The following is a 21,957-nucleotide window of genomic DNA, read 5'->3' as shown; positions in this document are numbered from 1 at the left end:
CTCTGAAATATAGTTTCTCAAAGGCTGTAAGTAACCCTTGCTGAAATGCTGATTTTAATTTGAGGTCAAGTTTCCTAAAATGTTTTGAAAGCTAGCCATGCAAGGAGGCTTTGGCCTCCAGGGAGTTTATAACTTTAGATAGAGAGGTTTTTCTATATTTGGCAGCTAAACTGGAGTTTCTGAAGGTCTGAATGCTTAATTAGCTTTTTGGTATCTTTAGTCAGTAACAGAATTAATATTTCAAATATGAAGTTTAGAGTTCTTCCTTTTAATAACTCTTTCCTTATATAAGGATGGCCTCTGAAGCAAAGGCCTCAACCACATCCTTTATTCCACTACTGCCACTCTGGATTTACCCATGAGGTCCAGTAATTGGCATCTTCTAGATGACTGGGATAAGCAGCTTATTTACAGGCCAGGCCCTGCCCTGTTTCTTTAAGGCCTGGAGTCAAGAAGATCATCATCCAGCATTGAAATTCTGTATTCTAACTCTGGGTTTGCTAAAAAGAATGCAGGAGATCTGAATGTACCGATGTGGAAGGATGTCCATGACATACTGTTGAGTGAAAAAGGCAACTTTTAGAACATTTTGTGTGTCTAGAGTAAGAAGGATACATAGTGATCTGATCTGTTAACAATCTGGGGAGTAGAGGGGAAGGACTCTCATTTCTTCACTTATATTCCTTGGAACTATATTTTATTTAATTTGACTTTTATAATCTTAAAAGGAAAGCAAGCAGAGAGTCAGTGGTTCTGTGATTCTCTAAGTGGGCTGTGTTGGGGGCAGCCCGCAGCCGTCTCACGTGTCCCCCGGGGTCTTCCTGCGCCCACGCTCCCATGGCCGCAGTTGGCTTGGTCTGAGAGGCGGCCGCCCTCTTGGAGGAGGTGTACGCCTTCTGGTTTCTCATACCCGCCAGCTGCAACCATTTGCTCTCCATGCCTGATGCCACTGGCATTTGGGTTTACAATCTCTATTTTAAAATTAAAAAAATAAAGGAGGTACTTCTTAAAAATCCTTAACATTTAAACTTTTCATTAGTCTAAGCTTGCTTCTTTTTGAGGCAGCAGGCCTTACTGAGGTTTTGGTGGTCCCTGATTGACAGACCAGGACAGCTTGGCCATGTGTGTTTACTGATACGTACGCCATATGATGTGCATCTGTTTGACACCGCCAAGCGAGTGATGTTATCTCTCTATGTCTTGAATGCGGTCAGAGGTGTGACTTATTTTCATTTTTTCCCACAGTCCCTCAATTGGGGTTGTTTCTACCATAACTTGTTAGTGTGACTTGTGCCTCTACAGTTCCTCAGTTGCTGGGGGTTGGACAGCCGAGGGTGTAGAAATCAGTATAGATTCTGAACTTCCACCAGCTGTGCTCTGAGACCCCTACTCTGTGCTTCTTTCTAAGTCTCTGCTTCTCTCTGCAGGTTCCAGGGATGACTCGAGACCTTTTACGTTCTTCCAAGCCTAGTCCCTAGAGCTGACCTCTGCTCGGCTGTCTCCTGGCCTTAGCTGTTGCTTCTTTGCCACTCGTAGGGCACACCAACTTGGACTGGCATTTAGGGGTAAGGTGGGGTGTGAAATGTGGGGTTGTGCTGATGTCACTCTTTTTTCATCCTTGCCTTATGTGACCCGGCAGCTCTTGAGAGGGAGATCTCTGCCCATCTGTTGTCTGTCTCTTAGGCTCTATTAGTGAGAGCCCTGTCGACCTGGGACAGCCCCCAGAAGTTGAGGTGGCCTTTTTTCACCTTTGTTGGAGGTTCTTAGTTCTAGTGTCCTAAGGAGGTCTTGATCATTTTTCCTGAGGTATCTGTTGGTTTCTCATACGAATTCGAGTCTTCATGGCCCATCCTACTTCACCCAGAATTCCAGAGAATTTGTAGATTAGGTTGCTTAAGCTGTAATTTTCTTAAGAATTCTTGATTGCGACACCCAAAAGGATAGTGAAGGTTGTACGATTTTTTTCCCATATCGTTTCTCAGAATCTTTCTACTTTCTTCCTTCAGCCCTACCTTTGGTTCTTTTACTCTAATGACTACTGAAGTATATAACTAATAAAGAATGAACATGCTAACTTTCCTAAGGATTCTTCCATTTTAATAGAAGGGTCTTAAAGGCTTTAGGAATCAAAGCTCTGTGTCTCAAGCACCTCGTGACCAATGGTGAGCCAATATTTATGATCAGGTATGTTGTAGGGTAGCTCCTAAATCACCCACGTAGGCTGGCGACACTGTAGGATGTTGCAGCAAGTGGTGCCCAGGTTGTCCGTGGAGAATAGTGGTAGATGCGGAGAGACCAAGAGGTGGAAGACATGCCGGGAGGACTTTTGTATATAATGTTATACCAAGACCCTTATCTCCTTTGCTGTTTCCAAGCGCCTTGTGACATCCCTATATTGAGGCCTGTCAGAATCATTTCATCTGTTGCTCTGAGCATAACCACACATTAAGATAAAGACTAACAAGTGGAACATAAGCAGCTTAATAATTAAGAAAATACGCCTTTGCTAGTGCTTTGACCTATAAGATAACCTGTACAAGAAGAGTAGCTTTAGGCTTTTTAATGAGTGACACGAATTTAACGCATGACACTAGGCTCACGTCTTGGAGCTATTAGCTGTCCTAATTTATCAAGTCACATACCTAAAAGCTATGATTCAGAGAGGCAAGCATGAATGTTTCCACTTGCCTTACCTTGCTGAGGTCATTTGAAATGTCCTGAGCTAGAAATTGGGTAAAGATGTTTAGCTTGCCAAACTGAGAATAAAAGAGTACGAGATTTAGCTTTTGGTGAAAGTAGATTTTTTTTTTTTTTGCCTCTAAATAGCAATAATACTTTAATGTAAAATAGTAGTGTTCATTTAGTGAGTGAGTATTGTATGTCAGGAACTGCACTAAGTGCTTTTTATACATGATCTTATCTAATCCACAGAGCAACTCTATGAATATAGTCCCATTTTACAGATGAGGCGGCTTAGTCACAGAGAGGATAAACACCCTGACCAAGGTCATATAATTAGCTAGAGTAAATGTTAGAACTGGCATTTGAACTTAGGTGCTTTAACCCAGGTCCAGATTCCTGACCACTGACTCATACCGTTTCCCTTAAGAGGATGATGAAAGCTCACTAGCTAAGGCTAACTGTGATCTAATTTGTGGACAGGGCTAATTTGACGTCAAGAATATTTAATGTCAGCAGAGAGCACAGCACCATGATTTGCATTGTGGCTGTATTAGTTTCCTATGGCTGCTGTAACAAATTACCACAAACTTGGTGACTTAAACAACATACATTTATTTTCTTTCAGTTCTGGAGGCTGGAAATCCAAAATCAGTTTCACTGGGCTGAACTCAGGGTGTTGGCAGGGCAGTGCTCCCTCTGGAGGCCCTAGGAGGGAAACCGTTCTTGCTTCTTCCAGCTTCTGGTGGCTGCTGACATTCCTTGGCTTGTGGCTGCAGTGCTCTGGTCTCTGCGTCCTGGTCACTTTACCTTTTCTTCTGTCTAGCGTCAGATCACCCTCTGCCTCCCTTTTATAAGGATACCTTTGATTGCATCTAGGGCCCATCCAGATAATTCTCCCATCTCAAGATCTTAATCACATCTGCAAAGTCCTTTTTTTTTTTTTTTTGCCATATAAGGTAACATTGACAGATTCCTGGGATTGGGACATGGATATCTTTGGGGGCAGTGCATTATTCAGCCTGCCACAGTGACAAATAGAAAGAATTGGAACTTTCAGTCCGCCTGGTAGGAGTATACTTAATTTCAACAATTCCCTAACTGTTCTGCAGGACACAGATGCTAAAAATGTGAGAAAAAAAAAAAATCCATGGCCTAACGGATTGGAGAGTTATTGTGTAATATATCCCTCTTTAAGGAGATTCACAATGTAAAATGAAGGCTTTGAAAATTCCTAGGACAGAGAGAGCTGCTTAACTTAGTTGAACCCAGAATTCCTCAGACTTAGTTGATTAAAAAACAATTCATTTTAAAGGGTACACCAGTTAACATGTCATGAAGTACTTAGAACACACTTTAGGAAGTACTAGTTCAGTTACTCATTACCTGCCAGTCTTTTGAAGGCATGGAAGATGCCTTTACTGACTTTGTGTTACTTAATAACTTAAACATACTTGGAATTGATTGGAAAGAACAAAACCTGACAAATACACAAAATTGAATGATAATATATGATGATTTTTAATATTTTAGCTGATAATGTGCCAGATGAGTTATAGGGGTCCAGATATGCTGTGAGTTACGATAAGGGAGAAGTTGTTTTTACGTGGAATGATCTGAAGACACTTCACAGAAGAGGGGCTGTAACTCATCTAGCTGGAGGGGAAGCAGGGGGTGCATCCATGTGGGAGCAAATAACTTAGCCAAAGGAAGGAGGGCTCATCTGGAGAGAAGGGTCAGGGGTTATGTGGATTGTGCCTTGAATGTCAGTTTTAGAGTTTAGACTTGATTCTCTAGGCCAGGGTTTGACACACTATATATATATGCCCTGTGGGCCAAATCCAGTCCTCTGCCTGTTTTTATAAAGTTTTATTGGAACACAGCCACATCCATTTGTTTACATATTGTACATGGCTTCTTTAGTGCTATATTGGCAGAGTAGGGTAGGCTTGCCGAGTTTAAAATATTTACTGTCTGGGCCTTGATCTAGGTAAGGGGGAGCTGTTGAAGAGCTTTGATCAGGAAGGTGTTACCCTCAGATTTACCTGTTAGAAAGCTTATTCTGGCAGCGGTGTGGAGGATGGATTGGGGAATAAAGACTAGGGAGGGCGATGACCAAGGGAATGGGATAGGAGGGAAGAGAAAGAGACATTTTGGACTACAGTAGGGAAGATGGAGGAGCCAAAGATAATTTTTCAAAGCAAACTTTTAACTTTAGATTAGTTTTAGATTTAGAGAAAAGTTGTAAAGATAGTACAGAGAGTTCCTATATGTTCCCCACGCTCAGTTTTCCCTGCTGTTAACATCTTACATTAGTATGGTACGTTTGTCATAACTAATTGTCCAATATTAATACTAAAGCCATATTTTATTCAAAATTCCTAATATCCCTGTTCTGTTCCAGGATCCCATTCAGGGTGCCATATTACATCTAGTTGTCATGTCTCCTTAAATTCCTAGACTGTTAGACTATGGTTGTTTCTCAGATACTACTCGTTTTTGATGACCTCGATAGTTTTGAGGAGTACTATACATATATATTTTTTCAGGCATTTTGTAGAACGTCCCTCAGTTGGGATTTGTCTGGTATTTTTTCAGGATTAGTTTGGGGTTATGGGTTTTTATGAGGAATACCATATTTTATCCATTTTCATCGTATCTACAATACATAGTGTCAACATGTCTTACCACTGTTGATACTGACCTTGATCACCTGGCTAAGATAGTGTTTGTCAAGTTTCTCCACTGTAAAGTTACTCCCCCACCCCCCTTTCCATATTCTGTTTTTGGGAAGGCAATCACTTTGCACAGCCCACACATAAGGAGGAGGGAGTTACGCTCCACCTTCTTGAGGGTGGAGTATTTACATAAATCATTCTGAATTCTTCTGCACAGATTTGCATATTCTCCCTCATTCGTTCATTCAATTCTATCAGCATGGATTCCTGGCCATTCAGTTTATGTTTTGGGCTATAGCCCAAAACTACATTGTTTATTTTGTTGCTCAAAATTTCTCTAGCTTTGGCCATTGGGAGCTCTTTCAGTTGGCTCCTGTGCTTTCGACAGGCTCCCATTGTTGTGTGTGTGCGCATGCACACGCAAATGTGCATTTTAGTACTCTTTCTGTCCCTGCAGCATCCTTTAGGCGCATCTTGTATATTTCTTGCTCCAGCCCTAGAATCAGCCAATTCTCTAAGGAGCCATGGCCAAAGATAATTTTGAAACTTCTGGCTAAGACAGGGCTGCCTCCATCTCTGACTCACAAACTCCTACTACTTGGATGAAGAAGGGAAAGGGGTAGGATCCTGGGAGATGGCTGTCCATTTAGGGGTTGGGCAGAGGTAAAAGTTGTCAAAAGTGGCTGAGGAGGAGGGGTGAGAGAAGCAGATGGCCCCCAGGAGTGGTAAATAATACAGCCTCCCAGGCTGAGGAGTGTTTCAGGGTGGGAGAGTGGTCAGTGTGCCTTTGTAAGCCAAGGAGAACCATGTTCAGGGGTTGATAGTGCAGGAGTCTGGCTGGAGTGGAGGGTTGGGAAGGAAGGGCAGGAGGAAATAAGGTGGGGCTAGATGTCTTGGCCTTGAAAACCAGGCCAAGTAGATTTTGACTCTATGTTTGGTAGGAGGGCTGATAAGAGTGGTGCTTTAGGATAATTAGTTTGGCAGCCATACACAGATTAGATAGAGGGAACAGAACTTGTAGTTGCTTCATTGGGAAACTGTTAGAAACGGATGCCTGGAGAAATAGAAAGGCAGGACCCTTAAGGGACCCTTAGCCCCCCACAGATTTTTTGTATATACTAGGTTCTTTGCATAATCTGAGGAGAAAAAGAGAGAGGAATTCGTGATTAAGCAATCTGTTTGCTCACAAACAATAAGCTTAAACAGTAAAAAACCAGGTTGTTTTAAAACATTTAGCGGCCTTGTTGTGGTTATGTGTGTGTCTCCTTTTCTTGGAGAAGAGTCAAAGGTGAGCTTGAGCTCCGCCCAGCTTGGAATGTCACACAATCCAAGTTAATGGGATATTAAGTTTTAATTTGGTTTTCAGAGGCTGTCTCCAGTCAGTTTCAGAATTATTTCCTGTTGAACTTCCTGCTTCATCCTCTTTTGGTGGTGGTTTTATTTTAAAAGTTGTGATGCTTCTGATAATTGATGGTGCAGAGAGACTTATTGAACCACAGCCTTGTGGAGAGACTAAGCCTGGGAATACATAGTGTTCATTGGCTGCTGGCATTTTGAACTTGTCATTTCTTTTGCATACAACTAGGAGGATAAATGCTCCTACATTTGAATCTACATGTTTTATAAAATGGGAAGCGTATTCACCGAATTAGTGGTATGACCTGAACTTACAAAATTGCCCTTTTACTCCTGATTCTGAAGTAGAGTCCTATTTTATTATTTACTTCAGCCAGCCTCAAATGTTGTGGTTTGTGCATTTGGTTCAATAGAAGCAGTGAGTAGCTCTCCCGTGCCTTGTTTCCACATGAGTCCTCTTCAGTTGAGGGTGAATTAATTTAGCAAACCAGGTAATGCTCACTTGCATGTCCACCGGCACATTTCTGTCAACCAGGAGTCTCTGTTAGGCTCATTCCTGAGCAGTGATACCCACTATGTGGTGGAAACAACATTTCATTAGAGAACTTCCAAGTTATTTTTTTTTAATTTTTAAAATGAGGATAAAAATTCCTACCTCATGTGGTTCTTAGTAGGTATAAGGGATGGAATGCAAGTGCCCTGTGTTCTACGCAGAGTCTGTTGTTTTTTAAAATCCCGTCTCCATGGATTTTACTGCAGTGTCTATTCCTTGTGTTTGTTGCTATAGCGTGCTGTTTATTTAGCAAGAAAATCTTCTGACGCAGGACCACGAGGAAGGAAATCATTTGGTCTCCTCTCATATCATCCAACCAACAAAATCATCAACCAGGGACACACCAGCACATCTATCCAAACTCACTGCTTATAGAAACTTGGAAGGAGAAAGCATTTTTAAAAGCACTGTTGAGGATGGCCACTTTCTCTGTGCCCTCCCTAATGCCAGGAATTTCAAGTATGCCAGGCACAGAGGGGCCCTGTGATTGCCTTTAATGTTACAAAACTTCCCCTACTGAGGTAGGTTCATGACGTTCTTTCTACACGTGCTTCAGTGAAACAGCTGCCTCGTCATCCTCAAAGCTGGTCACTTCCCCTTTTCTTGATTTTGTTAATATTGCACAGTGCTACCATCTTCTCCTTAGAGCGACCATAGCCATCAGGGCTGTGTTCCTTTCGCCTCTCTTTTTCCTCCTCTCAGACCGAAACTGTGAATAATTTAACCAAATTATTTACCAGCTTCAAATTGAAGATGAGGGTAGTTTCAATAGTTTGAACACATAAATGGAAAAAATGGCACATGCTTCACGTTTCTTTTTGGGCAAATGAAGAGGGATGGTTGTATCAGGTTCCCATCCTTGGGGCTCACGACATGTTTGGACTGAGCTTACGGAACACAGGGCTGTGTGCTGCAGGCACTCCTGCTATCTTCCTGGCCCCCTGTTACACTTTCTGTTTTTCCCTGTCTCCTTCACATCTTCAAAACATTTCACCCTCTAAAACCACAAGGTTGCGTTTTAGTTTATTGTTGAACAAAGGATCTATTTCAGATTTACTTCCTGGACTTTGCAGTTAGTTGGACCTGATGCATTATCTGTCTTAGCTTTTCAGTAAAAGCTTTTGATTTAAATTTTCTATTATGGAAAAAACTGAATGTTAGGGAAAGCAAACTCTTAGTTGCAACTGAGGATCTATCTTGGAGGTGGGAACACAAATGAAGTGAAGAAGACTCTTAACCCAGCTTTCCTTCACTGCAGGAGGCTTGTGTCATGGTTAATGTAGCATTTACGTTTAGGGGTAGAAGTATGGGGTATAGAGCTCCAGCCTCCTGCGTCGGAGATGGTGTTTGCAAGAGTAGGCCTCTCTGTGTGACCTGTGCACCTCGCTTCACCTTTCTGTGCTTCAGTTTCCTCACCTGTGAAATGGGACAATAAAAGTAACCTTCTCAGAGTTATTGCGAGGCTTACTGGGTTAATTGAAAAAACACTTCAGACACCCCCCAACATTCAATAACCATTACCCGATATTGCTGTTTTATTATCACATTCCTGCAAGTTACGTCAGTACATGTGCGTATAGCAGACATTTAAGAAATAAATGCATCAGAACCTATACATCCAAATGGGTTATTTTCTTCCTCAGAATGGTCTCTGGTGGAAGGTAAGTGCTGATTGTGGTAGTGATGCCTGTGCAAGCCATTTTGGGGACGCCTGCCCTGGGATTGCCTGTGACGGCTGTAAAACTGCGTTCTTTAAATGGCTCCTGTACTGGCCAGTTTTCTGTCGCTTGAGTGAATGTGGGTTTGAATTTTTTTTTTTTCTTTTCTTTTTTTTTTTTAAGCTAAAAGATATTTGGAATCAAGTCAAGTGAAAAACTGTTTTGGTTTAAAAGCTTATCTGTAAAGTATACTCACAAGCATGGTCATTGGAGCACACTAAGTCAAGTTTTTGGTTGCAACATGCAGATTATTTGGCTTTGGCTTTTGGGAGCCAGTAGTTCGTATCTACTTCCTGCTGAAGCGACTGCTCCACGCCTGGTTATTTTGTCCTCAGAACCAACCTCCTGTGCACCCTTGCCACCTCTGGAAGTGGAGTATCACAAACACTTTGTTTCAGGGGTTCACTCACCCACAGGTTACATCCCTACAGAAACCCCTTTTCCCTTGAATCGGTAGGATTATTTTCTGCTTCACTCGCAGATTTGTTTTTACCCCAAACCCTTTTGTTCTAATGGTTAACAATTTTTTTACAAGTAGATATGTAACATGTATATCTACTCGCCTTGGCTTTTTAAGATAACTTGATTGTCAGGCCTGCTGTGCAGATGTGCTGGAGCACACTGTCTCATGTCTTTGGTCTCCCTTCCTCCCGGTGCATCCCCCCCCAACCCCCCCACCCCCACCCCGGATTCCAAGTGATATGAAAATCAGCCTCTGATTTTAGAGTCACTCCTAAGTCAGGTTGCCAGCCCTGCTGAGAGTCAGTTTTTCCAGCTGCATGTTGTAATGGAAAATCTCTGTTTGTCTTGAAACATTCACTGCTCTGCAGAAAGTCAACACTTGGTCTCCACGATAGTTTGGGTGCTAACGTAACTCTCCTGTGCTATCTGGATCGTGGCAGATCAGATGCGGATGCCTAATGTCACTTGTGTCCTGTAGACACTGTGTGTGGGTGGGGGAAGTGGGTTCAGCTCTGGACACTGCTGGCATGCCTTTGGTCTGAAAAGCAGGGAAGTTGCATGTTAAAAACAGTAAAAACTGGGAGATTAGAAAAAACTTTCCTTTTTCTTTTTTTGCCATTGGCATTACATTGCAACAGCCAAAACCTCCAAAACTTGCTTGAATGGTTGCTGAAAAATAAAAACCAATTAACAATGAAGAATTGGGGCTTTCTGCATAATATACATCATTGTGATTTATATAATTTATAGATAGCTAGCATTTTATATTTTATGTATAATATATGTAATATGTACATATATGTGTTATACATAGTATACATATACAGTTTTATACAGTTTCTATATTAAATATATATAGCTTTCCTGTTTTCTCACAAACTTTTCTTTATGGCCCTTAAAACAATGTTTTTGGTTTTTAACCATTTTACTTTGACTCGTGTCGTTTATAAATCCTCACTCTTTTGACCTTTATTTTTTATGGACAAATATGCCTATTTCCTGCTCTAGCCCAGGTTGTTGAGATTATAGAAATTCTAGTTCCTCTTCTCTTTCTTAGTCTTTCAGGTGTCTCGTAATCTTTTCTTAAACAGACGTCTAAGAATTAAATGAGTAGCAGCACTTCAAATCAGTGATTTGTAAATACATATGTGCGTCGGATCTTTTTGAATTTATAAAAATAATTTTAAGGGGAAGATTAAATGTACTTCCAGCCATTTTAGACACACAGAACCCAGAAAATTTTGTTTATACCCCTCTCTTGGATGAAGTGCAAGTCTTTGAAGAATAAAAAGCGGAAGTTGTAGGGTGTGGTTGTCTTCAGCTTTCTTTCCCATAAGGTCTAATTTGGTTGCTGGAACTTCGAAGCTGTGCCTTGAAAATCTGATGTTAGTGGTGGTGGCTATGGGAAGATGTTAAGAAAAAAATAACAGTTCCCACCAGGGTGATTTTAGGCAAAGGTGTGAGACATGCAGCCTTTTCCACGCCTGGAGGCCAACATCTCGAGCTTTTCCTATTAAAATCTGTTTGTAGGAAAGAATCAGAAACTCTCCTTGAAGTGAAATAACTGTCAGTTTTAGTGCCTTTGTCCTAGGAGATTTGTATTTTGTCAGAAAAGAAAATGTCAGCTCCAGGAATAAAAGTCCTTTTTTTAGGTGGATAAGTCCGACAGTTTGGTCCTACTCATGACTTTCGGAGGCTCTACTCTGGTTCTCTTGGTTGAATAGGAAACAAGCCTTTTTCGCCTGCCAAAACCTCCCAAGAGTGGATGGCTCTATTACAGTTTCAAGGATCTTGGCCCTATCTCCTGGCCTTGAATCCAAGTCTGGCAACTTACAACAGCTCTGTGCACTTAGAGTATGACAGATGGAGCTAGGTGGTCCCCATTCCCACAGCTGAGGGATGTTCTGGGAGGGGCTGAAGATCACTGTATAGGCAGAGCTCTGAATGGTCAAATTAATGCCCCTTGTGAGGACGTTAGGGGATGTAAAGTACTTAATCTCCAAAGAAAGATGAAATTATATTGATGCGCCGTACTTAACAAGGTAGGAAAGTTCAAAACCTTTAGGAAATATTTTCAATAGCAGGAGTTTTCTTGTTGCTTGAATTAAGTTGCTACAAGAGGTAAAAAATTGCAATAAGTGCTGTAATTTAGAAAATCAGAGACTTATATGATAATGTTTTGCTGTATTAAGTCTTTACAGGTGTAGCAGCATAACTCTTATAAAATTTAACTGGATTGGAAAGCAGAAGATACGGAATCAATGTTTTTGGTCTTTTCTTCTTCTGTGCCTGCAACCCCCAGATATTCAAATCTTCAGTCTCTCTTAAGATCTCCAACCGTGGTTGGTCCAGCTGCCTTGCAGAGTTTCCGGTTGAATGTGTCCAAATCACTTTTATCACAGCTGCATCTTGGTCTTCTCCCTTTCTCTCATCCTCTGTATTCTCTCCCAAACCGAGTCACTGTTGATTCTGTCTTCAAAAAGTATCTGAAATCCACCAACTTCTCCCCAACTCTTTGCCACCCTGCTGGTCTGGTCACTTGGGTGACTGCAGTCACTCTTCTACATTTACTGGGATTCTATCCCATCCTCTTTCTGAAATGAAAATCTGCTACCCCCCCATCCCCCCAAAAAACCCAACCCAAAACAAAACCGGGAAACAAATAAACTGGCATCACCCAGCTTTCCCATGATGCCCATGATCTTCAGTTGAAATCAGGATCTCAGAGTCCCACGTGACCTGGTTATTGCCGGCCTGCCCCGGTCCTCCCCATTCCCCCTCTCCCTCTCCGTGGTCCAGCTATGATTGGCTTGGTTTCAGTTCCTCAGAAATAGCATTCACTTCTACTTTCTTCCCCACTTTTTAACATTTTGTCTACTTCTATTTTTTCTTTGGTTCTCCCCTTAAAATACCATTTTGTCAGGTAAAGCCTTAGGTTAGAAAACTTCTTCTTTTATTTATTTCTTTATTTGGCTGCGTCGGGTCTTCATTGCAGCACCCGAGATCTTTAGTTGTGGCATGTGGGATCCAGTTTCCTGACCAGGGATCAAACCCCGGCCCCCTGCATTGGGAGCGCGGAGTCTTAGCCACTGGACCACCAGGGAAGTCCCGAGACCGTCTTCTTGCATCATGTCCATCCCATTGGTAGATTTATCACTCTTGGTATATCCCTAGTACCTAGCATAGGGTCTGGCATATAGTAGGCACTTAATCGTATTTGTTGAATGAAGGAAAGTAGTGGTGTTTACAAACAGGTTAAGTGCTTCTGAATCTGAAGGGTGGCATGTCTGGTCTGTGTGTGCACAGATGCCACCCCTTTTCTCACCTGTGCTCGAGGCAGACACTGCTCCTCTGTTACGACTCCCTTCCTCTGGGCTGGCTTTCTTAGTTGCTGTCTAGGCAGCTGTTTCTGGTCTGCTGTCCATCTGAATTGGCATGTGTCATGAAACCTCTTTGCCATTTCCAGTCTAGCAGAAAAAGGCATAGCATTCCAGATGTGTAGGTTCTTGTCTTTAGACATTTGCGTAAACTTGTTGTGCCTTAGTTTGCGTGCAGTCTGATGCAAGTAATCAGATGGTAATGTAAGATATGCTTTCATGAAGATAGAGTAAGAAACACTGAAAAATTCGTAAAGCTTATCCAAATAAAAGGTTGTATAGTTACATTCAGTGTGCTTTGTATAACAAATACTCATCTTGTGATCAGGCACTTATGTGGAGAATAAAATGTAATTTTTTAATGCATGTAAATATAAGTTTTAATTGCAAGCTTACCATATCTGTATATGAGTCCTTTACAACAGGGACTCTAATTTTCTTTCAGAATTAAGTTATCTCTTAAGTTTTTATTTTGCTAGTGAAAAATACATTTCAAGGAGATAGAATGTAAAACATCACGAAGATGCTAGTTTTTTATTTAGTTTACTGTCATTGCGTGGCAGTGTTTCATAAAGTATCCCCATGGATCCACCTGTATCAGGAGCACCCGGGGTTGGTTAAATTGCATATTCCTGTCTCCACAACTTAACTGGATCAGACTTCCTGAGGCCTGGAAATCTGCATTTTAAATAAGCTCTAAAAGTTTGAACACCACAGCCATATAATACCTAGTATCTAGTGCGGCATTAGTAAATATTGAGTAGGATCTATAAAAGATGTCTCATTCACTGACCTCTTCAGTCTCGCCTGAGCATAACAGTGACATCAGAAAATATACCGCTGCCAATGCTGTCCAGTAAAAGGTGAAGATATTGATGGTGGCTGAGGTTGAAACCAGTCAATGACCTTACTCAACCAGAGCACCAAAGATCAACAAGGGCATTGTTCCCAGAGGCTTAAACACACTGGCCCTCTGGGCACAATGGTCCTTTGATCACAGCTGACGTGGGCAGAAAGGAACCAGGCAAGGCTCTGGTCCCCTCGGTGCCTAGTGAGGGCCAGTCCTGCAGTGAAGGGGCAGTGCTTCTGGTCTAGTTCTCTGGAGCGGCCCAGCAGGGTTAGGCTGGCAGTGGCCTTCACCTTCAGCAAGACTCCCTTATTTCCTGCCCTCCCTGACTGCCCAGGATGCAAGGAGAAAACTTGTCCCAAATCGGAAGGCAGAAACAATAACAGCATTTTAAAGTTGGCATTGCCGAGTGTGTAGGATGTGCTTTACTTGCAGTAGCTCGTGTAATCAGCTTAAAGGAGGGGCAATCCAGGGTGCTGGTGAGAGAGCATTTCATAGCAAACTTTAACCCTGGACTGGACCCCTGAGAGAGGTTACAGCTGTCGCTCTCCAGTTCCTATCTCCAGTTCCTATCCAGTTCTTGCTCTGCACCTTTAGCCTTCCTTGATCTCCTTCAACACTTTATGGTACTTAGAGCTTGCACAATTCCGTATCCAGATTAATAATTGTTTTCTGCCATTTCCTAAATGTTCATTCTATCTCACCAAAAAGAAACAGATTCTCAGTGGGTGATGGTGTCCTCCCCACACCCCCGCCCTCCCGGCCCTGGCATTTAGAAACCTGTAAGGACATTCGTGGTTGTCACAATGATGAAGGGTGTGTATATTATTAGCATTGAACATCCCGAGGGTGTGGATACTAAACGCCCCTTGGTCCTTGGGACAGTGGCACACAGTGAAGGATTGTCCTGTCCAGAATGCTAATGAACTGCCACGAGAAACACTGGAGCTCTTTGGGTTTGCCTGCATCTTGTTCAGTGCTTCCTTGAGAATAGACCCAGCATTTATTATGTGATGAATCTGCATGGCTTAATAGATGCAGTATGAGCTAAATTACTTACCGGGAAAATAAACAAATGGTTGCAGCCATCTTCCTGGCTGGCAGTTGTGCTCTGACAGTGGAGCCATCACTCTTCCTGGATTCTGCTTTGCAGCTTCGCCCTTCCCGATGGTCCACGGTGGACAAGAGTTATGACCCAGGGCTTCCCTGGTGGCGCAGTGGTTGAGAGTCTGCCTGCCAATGCAGGGGACGCGGGTTCGGGCCCTGGTCTGGGGGGATCCCACATGCCGCGGAGCGGCTGGGCCCGTGAGCCACAATTGCTGAGCCTGCGCGTCTGGAGCCTGTGCTCCGCAACAGGAGAGGCCGCGACGGTGAGAGGCCCGCGCACCGCGATGAAGAGTGGACCCCGCTTGCCGCAGCTGGAGAGAGCCCTCGCGCAGAAATGAAGACCCAACACAGCCATAAATAAATAAATAAATAAATAAAAATTAAAAAAAAAAAAAAAAAAGAGTTATGACCCAGACAGTAATCCTGAACTGCTGCTACTTTTCCACTCAGAAACACTCTGATGTAACAAAATACCACCGTCCGTTGTCCCACTGACACCTTGGTCTCATAAAAATAAACAGGGTGATGCTAAGTAAACTGTTACATCATGAGAGGGGGTGGGGACAGGGAATCCAATATTTTTATCACAGACACCGTCCCAGCCAAGTGCCCTTAGCAGCAGGAGGGTTCGAGATTTGGAGGGACGTGTTCTGAGCTCCCAAACCTTCTGGAGTTATTTTGCCTGTGGATCAGAAAGCTACTGTGGGGAGGAAAAAGTTTTGAACTAAGGATCAGACAAGGGTCCTAGAAAATTTGCTGCTTCATTGTCAGTCATTCAGTTAGAGATATCAGAGAAGTGACAGATGAGTAAAAATTTAGGAACACAAAGGAGAGGGTGACATCAGATCTTATTTTAAAGGACTAAGGGTTAAGCCAGAAAGCTTGTTGACCTAAGGATGTCCAATAGACTATGGGATTTGAATGTCTTGAAAACCGGATAATAATTAGACTAACAGTAAAGGCAATAGGAACAGACTGGGGAAATGCAGCTACAGGAGGTTGAGAGAAATGGCAAACTAAAATGAGTCAGAGGGCTGGTTTTTCCCTACAGGGTCTCCTGTGACCAATTGAGAAAGAGTGTGTTCTTCCTTTGACTCAGTGAGCCTACTTCTCAGAGTAATTTCTAAGCAGATGAGTAGAGCTTTGTTCAGAGATTCAGCTCTGAGTATGCTTAGTGAGCATTGTTTGAAACTGAACATTGGAAGCAACCCAGATGGCCCCCCAAAGGGCCTTGGGTGAACACGTTATAATTCATCTATATAATGGAATATTCTATAACCACGACAATGATATTGAGGAAAAATATTGACATGGGACAAAATGTCTGAAAAATAGGCTGTAATAGAATATATAAGGTTAATGTTTCAATAAAGAAATATGTAAACATAGAGGGAAAACCCAGGAAAGGCATTAATCAAAATGTTCACTTGGAGTATCTTTAAGTGGTTGAATTCCAAGTACCTGGAATTCTTTCTTAGGGCTTAAGTGCTTAAAATGCTTAATTTGAACATGTGTAATTATTTTTGTAATTAAAAAGTTTAATACAGTAAATAAAAACATGATCAAATTATTAAAGGGTGCTTTGTCAACCTGTTATCCAAGTATTTCAATATATAATTATTTTTAAATCCAAACATTACTGGTAGTTCTAAGAAGCTATTAGTCCCTCACATTTTATTCTGGATTTAGTTGATCATTAGCACAGAGGAAATGAGGGTTCTGATTATGAGGAATAAATGTGATTGGGGGTGAATTAAAGAGTGGGAAGAAAGAAGGGATATATCAATATAGTTAAGAGGAACATAGATAAACTAAGTCTAATACTTTAATAGTGACTAGATTTGCCTGGTTTGAAGCTCTGCCTGGGAAATTCCCTGCTAAACATCATACACATCATACATCATACACTCTTAGGGTGACTGGCGAACACCCACTAAGCCTAGGCTTGGCCCCCTTGCCCCAGGAGTAGCTGAATCAGAGATGTGAGAGCCTCAGGTGCTATAAGGTTTCCAGCTAAAGACCTAGCCCATGGTAGGCTTCCAGTTCTCAGAGGTGAGGCCACAGAGCTCTATGAGTGAGTCAGCCCATTAAGAATTTAGGTCTTATTTAAAGGAAATACTTTGCAGCAGTATTTCTTAGAATATACTCTGTGGGACACTATTCTTAGGAGAAGGCTCCATGGGGGAAAACATAAAAGGGGGCGGGACAAATAGGTTTGTGAGAGGAGACAGGTCAGCATGTCCCGCAGCCCCTACGTCCCCGCTTGCATCTCACAGTTAGTATACTGAGGCTCCAGATGTCTTGCCTTAAAGACATCTTTTGGGTTTGGGTTAACCCTGAGTTTACTAAATTTAGTTAGCTATAGATTTTTTTTTTTTTTTCGCATGAGGATTTTAAAAAACTATTTAGGCGAAGATGGATATTCTTACATCCTCTTTTGTTCAGAGGACCTTCATTCTATCTAGAGTTTAGAGCTGAGAGCTTTGAGTATACACTGTGGGCGAGGCACTCAGAAGAGAAATACAGAATCTTCTCCACCCATGTGGGGTCTGCTCACTCTTCTGGGAACGCTGTAAAGTGAGGCCTAAGTTCACATAATACTGAGCAGTGTCTGTCTAGGTTGGCGATCTGCATGGTCTAGGATTCTGCTTTCGTTGAAATCTCAAATGACAAAGGTTGGCAAGAAATACGTAATAATGTTAGTGCCTTGTCCCCTCTCTTCTAATTTCCCTTCGGTGAGTATATATTACTCCTCCTCCCCCCAAAGTTTTATTAATAAAACAATGGGCATACAGTATTTCCAACCCAGTTCCTCTTGGAAGGAACAGGGGAGACAGGCTGGTAATACACTCTGCAGAGGAAGGGTCCCTGGCTGCCACATCTGGCAGCTCTCTGCTCTCCCACGCTGGCGGGAGGAGATCTGGAGAGCAGAGGGGCTTGTGAGCCAGGGATGACTCCTGCTGATGCCCCTCAGGGCCTGAGGATCCTGAGGTATCAGGAAAGCCAGAGGGGCGGTGAGGCTGGGAGCTGATGCTTGCAGGGACACTGCCACTTCCTCGGGCTGCTGGGACTCTGTTGCGGCGGGGACACATAAGCAACTTTTTTTTTTTTTTTTAACATAAGCAACTTTTTAAGTCTGGGGAGGTAACTCTGAGTTAAGATTTTGATTTCTTAAACTCCACTGTAGGGCCCCAAACTTGGGAGACCAGCAACATAGAAAGAGAGTATAGAAAAGAGATATATTTTCAGTAAAAATTGTTTAGGCTTCTGATAAAAAAGACGCTATAGACCCTTTAGCAGGAGAACGCTCATCTTGTGAAGATGTGGCCAGTGATACACGTGGAGAATCCACAGAAGTGCGAGTAATGATAACTCTGGACAGTGCGTCTGTTTTTTTTTGACCTAAGTGAGAGCATTGGTGATGCACCTCAAACAAAACCAGACCTCTGGGCGGTTGACTGGGGTCTAGCCCCCTCTGAGGCACACCATGGAACCAGGCTCCCTTCCTCCAGCCCTGCAGCCCTCACCTTCACGGTTCAAAGCTCAGCTCATGTAGCTCAATAACAAAAAAACAAACAACCCAATCCAAAAATGAGCAGAAGACCTAAATAGACATTTCTCCAAAGAAGATATACAGATTGCCAACAAACACATGAAAGAACGCTCAACATCATTAATCATTAGAGAAATGCAAATCAAAACTACAATGAGATATCATCTCACACCGGTCAGAATGGCCATCATCAAAAAATCTACAAACAATAAATGCTGGAGAGGGTGTGGAGAAAAGGGAACACTCTTGCACTTTTGGTGGGAATGTAAATTGGTGCAGCCACTATGGAGAACAGTATGGAGTTTCCTTAAAAAACTAAAAATAGAACTACCATACGACCCAGCAATCCCACTACTGGGCATATACCCTGAGAAAACCATAATTCAAAAAGAGTCATGTACCAAAATGTTCATTGCAGCTCTATTTACAATAGCCAGGACATGGAAGCAACCTAAGTGTCCATCATCGGATGAATGGATAAAGAAGATGTGGCACATATATACAATGGAATATTACTCAAGCATAAAAAGAAATGAAATGGAGGTATTTGTAGTGAGGTGGATGGAGTTAGAGTCTGTCATACAGAGTGAAGTAAGTCAGAAAGAGAAAAACAAATACAGTATGCTAACACATATATATGGAATCTAAGGAAAAAAAAAAAAAAGGTCATGAAGAACCTAGTGGCAAGACGGGAATAAATACACAGACCTACTATAGAATGGACTTGAGGATACGGGGAAGGGGAAGGGTAAGCTGTGACAAAGTGAGAGAGTGGCATGGACATATATACACTACCAAACGTAAAATAGATAGCTAGTGGGAAGCAACCGCATAGCATAAGGAGATCAGCTCGGTGCTTTGTGACCACCGACCAGCTAGAGGGGTGGGATAGGGAGGGTGGGAGGGAGGGAGACGCAAGAGAGAAGAGATATGGGAACATATGTATATGTATAACTGATTCACTTTGTTATAAAGCAGAAACTTAACACACCATTGTAAAGCAAGTATACTCCAATAAAGATGTTAAAAAAAACAAAACAAAACTCAATCACGTCCTCCTGTGGCTCCTGTGGCTCCTGTAAAAGGAAGTGGGCCAACAATGGGTTTTGACCCAGGGGATTAAAAAGTTAAACTTTTCTGAGTTTAGCAGGAGGAGCAAAGAATTTGTCCTGTTTTTGTCAAATGAGATCCATCTGGAAAATGAATTAGAAGAAAAATATTCTTGAAAAATAAACTTTTAATTGAAACTTTTTTTTTTTCCCCTTCCAAGGTGCCAGTAAAACAAAGTAGAACACATTACCCACAAGGCAGTTTTAGATAAGAAACTAAACATTTAGATGCCTCTTCCTTTCTTTAATAATTCTACACTGATTTGGTTCCTGTCACAAGTGTGGGTGAATAAGATAAATGATACTGGTATGATCAGCAACCTTTATATTTTCTGTCTGCTGAGAATACTTAAAGCATAGACTCTAATTTTGTAGCTGGAATGAACCTTAGAAAGTCAGTTTTTGCTGAACATCAGAGTGTAGATTAAAGATAACAAGGACACTCATACAAATTCCCAAGAACCTAACTCTTCAGTCACACTCAACGCTGGTAAAGGGATGGAAAGGAGCATGAATATCATTCCTGCCAAGCGGTCCTTTTACCGACAGATGGGACAGAACCTCTCCCTCCCCATGAGCGAGGTTTTCAGTGCGGTGCTCCAAACAGGCACCTCTTCTTAACAAATGTTTGACCTGTTTCTTATGAATAGCCAGGGCACAAATAAAAAAGACTGGACATTTTTTAAAATGATATTTGTTGTTTTTAATGGTGAAAATGATTAATTCAGCAATGTCCGCATGCCTCCCATGACCTGGAAACTGTTCTAGTTGCTGTGGTTATAAAGGTAAATAAGAAAGGCATGAAAACATTAGTCTGTCAACTTACTTGGTATATTTAGCCTATTCCTTTCCTGTGTATACATATTTTTATATTATATTATACTTAGAAGGATATTTTTGTATCCTGCTTTCCTCATTTAATATTGTATCTTAAGCATTTCTGCATGCATATAATTTTTAATGGCTGCATACTTTTCTGTTATGTGGATATTTCACAATTTCTTAAACCATTTCCCTGTTGTTGATCAATTAGGTAATTTTGAATTTTAGTAGTGAAAACATGATAAACATTGATGTATAAAATTTTATCCTCATTTCTATTATTTCCTTGAGATAGGTTCAAACTGGAACCTTTTCAAATGGTATGAACACTTTTAAGGGTCTTGATACATGATGCCAAATGCTTTCTTGTATGGGGGAAAGTAGTCATTTCACTTTATCCTCATTTCCTCATTAGCATAGTTTTGTTTTGTTTTGTTTTTTGTTTTTTTTTAGTGCTGATGTATTAGAAAAAATTTTGGATTGGTTTTTCCTGGAAGGTCTTGTTTTGGGGACCAACTTCTCTGTGACACCTTCCTGCCCAATGTGTTTTCAGTCTTCTTATTTAGGACTTTTAAACTTGATAGAAGGAAAGGGTGTTTATTTCTGTATTGTCAGTGCCTCCCTGAGTACCTTCTCTGAGGTACACTTTAATATTATACTCATAGTAAAAATATAAGAAACCACATGACAATGCTGCTGCATGTATTATATAAGCCATTGTTAAAAAAAGATGATCCTGGGGGGGTGGGGGGTAGGGGAGGGTTGGATTGGGAGTTTGGGACTAGCAGATGTAAACTATTGTTTATAGAATGGATAAACAACAAGGTCCTATTCTATAACACAGGGGACTATATTCAATATCGTATAATAAATCATAATGGAAAAGGAAAAAAAAAAAAGATGATTCTGTTTCTCAGTACCTAGGGGGAAAGGCCTTTTTCTATTCTTCCTTTAATCAGAATTATGTGGCCTGCCTCATTTCCCTTTTTGCTCTGCCTATTAGAAATGTAGAAATTTTACTGTTCAAGTACACCAACAGCATTATCTTGTGGTTGGAAAATCAACTTTTTTCATCTCATGACTTTATATTTGTGACTTCCAAGTGCATATGTGTCTTTCATCGAACGTTGCCTCAAATCTTTCCTGCAGATGGGTTAATAAAATGAACTGCTAATGATGGTGTGATGATTTTAGATAAACAATTCATTTGGCTTGTGTCTTTAAGATTTTTGGACAGAAGATTACATACAGTTTTAATTGGCTATAAGAAGGCCAGGGATTTTGGAGGAAACTTTAGGGCCAGAAAATCCTGCTACAGCTTATTTAAACACTTAAGCTGTGTATGTATTTAGCAACCAGTATTATGGTGTGGCTGATCATTAATTGAGAAACTACTTATTTAACTAGCGTACATTAAAGTAATGTGCAGTTTTTCATGGGGGTGTGATGATGTTCGAGGAGCGTGATGACTGTTTAAAGTACTTAGTACATAGATGGATTGTGCTGCCTATTGCTTTAAAGAAAATAATGAGGATTGGACAAGGAAATTGCAAAGGACCTTGGGAAAAGAAAGATCCTTCCTCACATGTGGGATTGAAACGCAGAGCAGGCTTAGTCTTGCCCTCCTCTGCACCCTTCCGCACTCAACTCGCTTTGCCAAAAGCTCTAATTGTATGGTATTGTAATTATTTGTTTA

At 41.6% G+C, this 21,957-nt stretch overlaps 1 protein-coding gene across 9 annotated transcripts in view; it reads left to right on the top strand.

Annotated features, from left to right (window-relative positions):
• The window catches only part of SGMS1 (sphingomyelin synthase 1), a 302,362-nt gene that overhangs the window by 60,376 nt on the left and 220,029 nt on the right, over window positions 1–21,957 (top strand). Inside the window, exon 3 of one of the 9 annotated variants that reach the window (XM_068548127.1) lies at window positions 1,428–1,565. The exons of the other annotated variants lie outside the window; for them this stretch is intronic. The gene's annotated coding sequence lies outside the window, so the exon portion shown is untranslated. The remainder of the gene's footprint in view (window positions 1–1,427; window positions 1,566–21,957) is intronic. 9 annotated transcript variants of the gene reach the window in all.

This window comes from Eschrichtius robustus, chromosome 7, assembly GCF_028021215.1.
Source record: "Eschrichtius robustus isolate mEscRob2 chromosome 7, mEscRob2.pri, whole genome shotgun sequence".
Lineage (NCBI taxonomy): Eukaryota > Metazoa > Chordata > Mammalia > Artiodactyla > Eschrichtiidae > Eschrichtius > Eschrichtius robustus.
Note: the sequence above shows the minus strand (reverse complement) of the source record. Positions and strands in the feature narration are given on the sequence as shown.